The sequence below is a fragment of the Buceros rhinoceros genome, unplaced genomic scaffold, assembly GCF_000710305.1.
Source record: "Buceros rhinoceros silvestris isolate BGI_N320 unplaced genomic scaffold, ASM71030v1 scaffold6891, whole genome shotgun sequence".
NCBI classification, from domain to species: Eukaryota; Metazoa; Chordata; class Aves; order Bucerotiformes; family Bucerotidae; genus Buceros; species Buceros rhinoceros.
In genome coordinates this window covers 221-484 of record NW_010393614.1, presented here as the reverse complement: position 1 = coordinate 484, position 264 = coordinate 221, and positions in this window count along the sequence as shown.

Below are 264 nucleotides of genomic sequence, written 5' to 3'. Positions count from 1 at the left end.
AAGAAAAGAGTATTTTTTTCTTAAAAAAAACAAAATGGGGGGGGGACGGGGAGGAGGGAAGCTGGATAGCCATATTCCAAGGGGTGTGGAGAGCCAGGACGTTCTTCTGTGTCGTTAGATGAGGATGACTGTCTGTAGCACACCTGTTGAAGAGGGGTTATTTTATGATCTCGGATATTTTAATCCCCACGGTTGCTTCAGGTCAGAGATGTTCCCTCCGACACTGAGGTTTTGCAGAGTGCCTTGAGATGTGCACAGGCTTGG